Genomic DNA, 7,332 nt, shown 5'->3' with positions numbered 1-7,332 from the left:
TTCCGACCCAAAAGTATCTTATAAATACAAATGTACAAGCTTACGTGAGACGCTGTTGTTCAGGTCGGCGGTCTGCAGTTCAGTTCTCCGTTTCTTTTCACCCTCGGGACAGGAGGAATCTCCAATGGAAGCAGACCATTTCTGATAGCTGTCAAAAATGGGAATAGTGGTTATACATGTCTACTGGGCGTTAGCAACGCCTAAGAAAGGCTGCGTTCACTTCTACTTTCAGTTTGCTCTGACAGTTGAAGATTGAATGAACACTGAGCAAAAAATATAAAGTTATTTACGTTCTAACAAGCTCGTTTAGTTGGAGAAAAGTGTATTTGATCTAAGTGTTTAGTGGCGTTTCTTCATTGTGAATTTATGTTAAAAATAAAAGTGCCAAATCAGGAATATAAACTCATAGAATAGAACAAAAGTTCTCCATTTATGCTCCAAATACAGTCGTCTGGTCTCTGAAACTGATCATTAAATAGCACAGAGGTCACGCGTATTCAAAAGCATATTTCAACCATTTAGAAATGACTGATATTGTTGTCTATGGGTTTATTAGAACCAGGAGCCTTATAAATAGACTTTTTAATGAATTTTCATGACATGTGGTGGAACAGTGTGGCAGAACAAGCTGCACAGACCTGCCATGTCTTACCCATCCGTATCTAAATGGAGAGCTGGAGCACTCTGCAATGATGGATATTGTTGGGAAACTTTAAAATATATGCCTAGGAATTTTTGTGAGATGATGTTAACCCATGTAGGAGAAATGACCAGTTAAAAACACAAGCAATTTTCAGTTTTAAAAGATTTACCACACTAAAATTAACATGGGAGTTAATGGGAGCGAACGCCTGACATGTTGGTGCACTGTTTCATTAATTTAATTTTTCACGATAGTGGAGGCTAATACCTACAAAATTATGTTTTGTATGGTTGTGAAATGTTCTAAGGCAGAGTTATGTGGTTCAGAAAACCTTACTTTAAAGGTGACCCTTGAGCTCCAATACCAAAGTGTAAAGGGTGCCACACAAACACATCATCATGCTTTAGTTTTCTTACATTTCCTCTGAATTTCTGAAGTTTATTATTGAACCTTTGGAGTGGTCACTCTTCAGGGACACACAGCTGGGCACTGTGGACTCTGCTCTGTCCTCGTCCATCCTGAGGAAACATCAGAAATAGTGATGAGACTGTGATGAAGGTAAATAATCTGTAGAGGTTGTAGTTAAATAATCCCAATTCACTGCATTTTTATCAAACAGGAACATTTCTAATCCATTCTGGATAACAACTGAATCAATAAATCAATGATGTATCTGTATAATTTTCATGTTTTCAGAGTTTAAGCTGCTTTTTTTAACTGTTCCCTGCAGTGAGAAAAGAACTGGCACCTTTTCCAGCCCCTCATCCTGCAGCACTGAATGTGCTCTAAAGTTCTTTCCAGAGCAAACGTCTCTGCACTTGCAGCAACATGTTGTAGTCATGGATCCGTGAGGAGAACCGGATACAGGAAACGCCCCCACTTTGATCCCAAAATCCAACTGGTGGCCAACGGTGGTCCGGCAACGACGGGGACGCTGGTCCATCGGGCCGACAACACTGGTTTTCCACAGGCCAACATGGTGAAAGGACTCTGCCCCGTTTCATTTTAAAGAGCTGATGAATTTCATTTTCCACGATAGTAGAGGCTAATACCCACAAAATGATGTTTTGTATGGTTGTGAAATGTTCTAAGGCAGAGTTATGTGGTTCAGAAAACCTTACTTTAAAGGTGAGCCTTGAGGTCCAATACCGAACTTTAAATGTTCGCGTTTGGACCTATCTCTCTTCAGGGACACCCTGCTGGGCACTGTGGACTCTGCTCTGTCCTCGTCCATCCTGAGGAAACATCAGAAATAGTGATGAGACTGTGATGAAGGTAAATAATCTGTAGAGGTTCTAGTTAAATAATCCCAATTCACTGCACTGTTCTTCCCAATCACACCTCTCCAGGTCTCACTGTCGCTGCCGACGTGAGCATTGAAGTCACCCAGGAGGAGGAGGGAGCCCCCAGAAGGAGCACTCTCCAGCACTCCCTCTCAGGACTCCAAAAAGGGTGGATACGCTGAAGTGCTGTTTGGGCCACAGGATCCGTCCCCCCACCCGAAGGCGAAGGGAGGCTAACCTCTCATCCACCGGGGTAAACTCCAATATCCAGGCACTGAGCCGGGGAGCAACGAGAATTGCCACCCCTGCCCGTCGCCTCTCACCATCGGCAACTCCAGGGTGGTAGAGAGTCCAACCCCTCTCGAGTAGACTGGTTCCAGAGCCCTTGCCGTGCGTCGAGGTGAGGCCGACTATATCTAGTCGGAACTTCTCAACCTCGCGCACCAGCTCAGGCTCCTTTCCCACCAGAAAGGTCACATTCCATGTCCCCAGAGCCAGTTTATGCAGCCGGGGATCAGACCGCCAAGGTCCCTGCCTTCGGCCGCTACCAAACACACAATGCACCCAACCCCCCCGGCCCCTCCTGCAGGTGGTGAGCCCACGGGAAGGGGGTCCCATGTTGCCTCTTCGGGCTGTGCCCGGCCGGACTCCATGGGCAGAGGTCCGGCCACCAGGCGCTCGCCAACGTGCCCCGGCCCCAGGCCTGGCTCCAGGAGGGGGCCCCGGTGACCCGCATCCGGGCAAAGGAAACTTGAGACCAATGTTATTTTTCTTCATTAGGGGGTCCTGGGCTACGCTTTGTCTGGTCCCTCACCTAGGACCTGTTTGCCATGGGTGGCCCTACCAGGGGCATAAAGCCCCAGACAACGGAGCTCCCAGGATCATTGGGACAGGCAAACCCCTCCACCACGATAAGGGGGTAGCCCAGGAGGGTATTGGACTTCTGTGCTCGTCTCAGATTGTCCATAACAAACATCTTGTTCAGGCATAAAGGCGTCCACATGTGCACTTGGCACCAGGACGCCTTAGGCCGCAGATCGATGATCGACTTTGTGGTCGCGTCATCGGATTTGCGGCCGCATGTTCTGGACACTCAGGTGAAGAGGGGGGCGGAGCTGTCAACTGATCACCACCTGGTGGTGAGTTGGCTCCGATGGTGGGGAAGGATGCCGGACAGACCCGCCAGACCCAAACGTGTTGTGAGGGTCTGCTGGAACCGCTGGCGGAGTCTCCCGTCAGAAGGAGCTTCAACTCACCCCTCCGGGAGAGCTTTGACCATGTCCCGGGGGAGGCGGGGGACATCCGTATCTAAATGGAGAGCTGGAGCACTCTGCAATGGTGGATATTGTTGGGAAACTTTAAAATGTATGCCTAGGAATTTTTGTGAGATGATGTTAACCCATGTAGGAGAAATGACCAGTTAAAAACACAAGCAATTTTCAGTTTTAAAAGATTTACCACACTAAAATTAACATGGGAGTTAATGGGAGCGAACGCCTGACATGTTGGTGCACCGTTTCATTAATTTCATTTTTCACGATAGTAGAGGCTAATACCTACAAAATGATGTTTTGTATGGTTGTGAAATGTTCTAAGGCAGAGTTATGTGGTTCAGAAAACCTTACTTTAAAGGTGAGCCTTGAGGTCCAATACCGAAATCTAAAGGGTAGCCTTTGGACTGGTCACTCTTCAGGAACTCCCAGCTGGGCACTGTGGACTCTGCTCTGTCCTCGTCGATCCTGAGGAAACATCAGAAATAGTGATGAGACTGTGATGAAGGTAAATAATCTGTAGAGGTTGTAGTTAAATAATCCCAATTCACTGAGTTTTTATCAAACAGGAACATTTCTAATCCATTCTGGATAACAACTGAATCAATCAATCAATGATGTCTCTGTATAATTTTCATGTTTTCAGAGTTTAAGCTGCTTTTTTTAACTGTTCCCTGCAGTGAGAAAAGAACTGGCACCTTTTCCAGCCCCTCATCCTGCAGCACTGAATGTGCTCTAAAGTTCTTTCCAGAGCAAACGTCTCTGCACTTGCAGCAACATGTTGTAGTCATGGATCCGTGAGGAGAACCGGATACAGGAAACGCCCCCACTTTGATCCCAAAACCCAACTGGTGGCCAACGGTGGTCCGGCAACGACGGGGACGCTGGTCCATCGGGCCGACAACACTGGTTGTCCACAGGCCAACATGGTGAAAGGACTGTCTTCAGCTCAGCCACTAAATTATTTGGTGCTACATAAACATACTAGTCAGGACTTTTTAACTTCCCTCATTTGTTCCCCTTCAATTATTTCTATGATGCAAGTCCTCAAAGATCACTGCTCTATTTAAAATAGATGAAAGAAATGACACCCACTCCTGCATTTCTGTCACAGTGGTTCCACAACATAGAACAATAAACCACTGTGAGAAAACGTGCAACATGAACCCAAAATCCTGTTGGTGTCCTGTGATCCTGGGTGGATTTAGTTATTTAGTTATTTTGAAAGTTTATTGTCTTAATTTGGTCCGGCTGAGAGATGCTAACTTGCCCACGATTAGATGTTGTTTGACAGGTAATACCAAAATATCCAGCTGGAACCTGGACTGTTGAACAACTCTAATAACTCTAAGAGCTTTTCACCTGTCACAAAAATGTCGCTCTTCCTGCTTTGTCTGAAGAGAATACTTTCACTTTTAAAACCTAATCAACAGATTTATGGCGTATATATTACTACCATTAAAGCATTCTGGGAGGGTTTAAAGTTCTTTTAGAATCAGTCGCATAAAGCAGAAAAATAAACTAAACTTCACTTAGAAAGACTATTCAACTATAACTAAAGCCAGACTATAAGAAAGTTAATTAAGAACTATTCATTTATAATGCATAATGATGCTTTGTGCTAAAACTAAATATGAAGTCTAGTTGATTCAAATCTTGACTTTATCTCCAAACACAACTGTCAATTCTTTTCAATAATGCTCTTCGTTTCCACTCACCTTGTCGGTCTTCAGTCTTCCTGCTTAGTCTGAAAGGAATACTTTTAAAAACTGGTTTGTTGGGTTCCCAGTTTCTGGGACCGTTGTTGCTGGTGTCTACCTGCAGGGGGCGTGGAGGAGCCGCTCATCAGCCACAGCTGGCCCCGCAGACACACGCACCTGCGGTCTCTCTTCAATCTCCCGTTAGATTTAAGGACAGAACTCCCGTCTGCCAGCGGCGGAGTGTTTTCGGCCTCATCGCCAAACCCTGACTTCTGTGGCTTGACTATTTTTGAGAGTTTTCCGAGCGGACGTGTTTTGGACTCTCTCGAGGTCTCTCCGCCTCTCTGTGAACGCGGACCGAACTGTTCTTGTTCACTTTGAAATAAAGACGCTTTTCGGACACCATTCTCCACCATTATTTAATTTAGTTAAATAAATAAGATTTATGATGCTTGACAGATTTGAAAGACTTGTAAAAGCGGCATATTTCTGCAGCCCTGGAGTCCAGGAGGAGCAGCAGAGGTCAGAATGTGTCGGAGCGCGTTTAACTAGTGTCTGCAGTTCCACGCGTGTCCACCGGGTGGCGGTAAAGCACCACATGATATTTCTCCTTTTTGGAACTTCTTCAGGTGCGTTGAGCTTTAAATCTTCACCTGTCGCTCCCTTTAAGCTCTAAACTTTGCGGTTGTGTGTGTAGTTTGTTGGTTTGAATATTTATGATGGATTCTGATGACGACCGAAACTATAAATGACAAATAGTTTTTCCAGTGTGTCACACATTTTCATTATTTATTATTTTGGGTCTAAACTGGGCCAGTTCTGTGAGCTGTTTTGCTTTTTCTCTGGGCCAGATGTTCCAGGCAGGTTCCATCATCGGACACAGAGGGAGACGGGTCACGTGACAACAGTCAGCCTTTAGTTCTTTATTACAGGAGGATCTGGTTTATATACAGACACGAATCTGCAAAATACTAAAAAGTCTATGAACCCAAAGTACTAAAAAGTCTTCATCCACGCACACGCGTGTATGAAGTGTTTATACACACGTGTGCGCGTACGTGCACACTGTATATTCATCTAATAACTGTTAGTTTCTAAAACACCAAAGTAGAGTCACTGAGGCACGGCTTCACCTCCTTTACACCGAGGTTTCCCTGAGCAGGTGTGATGAACTGTTGCAGAAGGAAAAGCATGGAACATGTTAATAACCGGACACAAAAACACTCAGGTTTATTGTCTGGACCTCGCCATCCCTTTGGGGAGGATCATCTCATTCTTCAGCTTTGAACTGTCAGAGTTCAAAGGTTTCATCCTTCCACAAGACCAGAAAACTTCCGCCCAACCTTCTGACCTCTCGTGTCGTATTTTCATCTCTTCAAAAATTATCATGTTGAACATTTTGTCTTCCAAATGAAAAAGAAAAAAAAAATCTTCCCATCTGAAATTCGGGGCGAGACAATCCGAAAAAGGCAACTATCTCCAAATATGAGCTTTCTGAGCGACTGATGTGAAGCTGGTGAAACCAGTTTGACGACCATTGTGAAACCAGGAGCAGTGTAAATGAGGGGGGGGGGGGGGGGGGGGGGGCAGTGAGTGGATGCTGCATTCATCAAACACACAATAGTCAGAAGAGAAGAAGGAAGAACAGAAGCCCGTGTTCCTCAGTGTTGGTGTGGAGACGCCTGTTTGGAGGAGCAGGAAGCAGGCTGGACTCTTCCAGCTGGCTTTAATGCCACTTCTCTTCTGAGAACCTCCCAGCAGCTTTCTCTCCACCATCTTTTTACGCTGAAGGGTTTTGATCATTTCAGGTCAGATGTTCTTGGACTGAGGTTAAACATGTTTGTTCTTGTGCTCGGAGCGAACCGACGATCCTCTAAAGTCAGGCATCCTAAAGGTGGATGTTTTCTGAGGCCTGGAGGCTTTAAAGTGGCGCTTTTACCCACTTGTCCTCGTTCTGTTGGAAACTTGATCCAAAAACCTTTTCTGGAGCTTCATGTTCTGCTTTTTTGAAGGAATGAAATGGTTTCATCAGCGCTGCCGGGGGCTGAGCAGGCTTCATAAATCTGAAGCTCTGAGATCCTTTAAAGATCTCCTGGAATCAGCAGAGGGGGGTTTGATCCAAAACTGTAAGAATCAGTCAAGCTATCAAATCTTGACTCAGTCCAAGCGTGAACCAGTCCATCCAGAGCTGATTATGGCTCAGCCAGGAGGAAAGCACGGCCTGGGGGGGTTCATATGGAGCAGTCACACTCTGGCTCTATTGCTACTGAAAACAGCCCTTCAGCACAGCAGCCTGGAATACAGTTCTGGAGAACACCTGTTCCCAACAGAACCTGTTTAAAACGGGACCAGTAAAGATGCCCGGCGTGACCACGACCACGGGGAGAGGGGGGGGGGGGGGCAGAGACAGGCGGTAACGCCGCTGCCCACCGATT

The 7,332-nt window shown here is 45.9% G+C and overlaps 1 long non-coding RNA gene across 1 annotated transcript; it reads right to left on the bottom strand.

The window, feature by feature from the left end:
• Positions 1-1,103: 1,103 nt before the first annotated feature.
• On the bottom strand, positions 1,104-4,946 carry LOC115252137 (uncharacterized). The gene is made up of 4 exons (XR_003890580.1): positions 4,916-4,946; positions 3,552-3,665; positions 1,765-1,878; positions 1,104-1,161 (listed from the first exon to the last, which is right to left on the bottom strand). It is a non-coding gene; the product is annotated as an uncharacterized lncRNA (long non-coding RNA).
• Between the last annotated feature and the right edge of the window lie 2,386 nt (positions 4,947-7,332).

Source organism: Takifugu rubripes, chromosome 13, assembly GCF_901000725.2.
Source record: "Takifugu rubripes chromosome 13, fTakRub1.2, whole genome shotgun sequence".
Classification (NCBI taxonomy): Eukaryota; Metazoa; Chordata; class Actinopteri; order Tetraodontiformes; family Tetraodontidae; genus Takifugu; species Takifugu rubripes.
This window is presented reverse-complemented; position numbering and strand designations above follow the sequence as displayed.